Below are 805 nucleotides of genomic sequence, written 5' to 3'. Positions count from 1 at the left end.
AAATCATAATAATGATAATAATACCACCACCACCATCGTCACAACTTCCAACAAAAACAAATATAATAATGACGTTAATAACAATAATACTGATAATACTGATAATACTAATAATGGTGATAAGAAAAATAGCAATAATGCTAAAAATAATAACAATTATAATAAAGATAATGATGGTAACAAAACTGATAATGATAAAAAATAATAGCATTAATGGATAATGATAATGATGACAATAATAATAATGATAGCAGTAATAGCAATGATAATAATGATGATAATGATAATGATAATAATGATAATGATATGACAATAACAGTAATATCAATATTGGCGACAACACAAGTAATAATGTTACTGATAATGCTAACAAGAATAACGAATATGGTTAATGTGGATCATAGGATGGCATAAAGGTGATATAATTAACCACAGAATAAAAAAAAAGATTAAAGTACTCATACAGCATATTCCAGCTTATTGATGAAACGATAACATCCAAGGAACAGGTTTTGACAGCACTGCACATCCACGCATCATACAAAATGAACCACAACAATAAACCTTTTTTCGATGCCTTTTGTGCTGGACAGAGCGCCAACACTGGACGGTGTATGCTGAAGCGGAGACATAACGTAAGCCTTTGTGAGTGTGTTTTAGTGAAAGAAAGAAAAATGTGTCTACTGGGACAAAAGACCATTGATGCACCTCGTCTAAAACAATGGAATAATTCGTATCCAAACATTCATAAGAAAAGGATTTAAAGGGGTAATTAGCACTCTCTTTCTTAACAGCAGTCCAAACA

This window comes from Penaeus vannamei, chromosome 12, assembly GCF_042767895.1.
Source record: "Penaeus vannamei isolate JL-2024 chromosome 12, ASM4276789v1, whole genome shotgun sequence".
NCBI classification, from domain to species: Eukaryota; Metazoa; Arthropoda; class Malacostraca; order Decapoda; family Penaeidae; genus Penaeus; species Penaeus vannamei.
Note: the sequence above shows the minus strand (reverse complement) of the source record.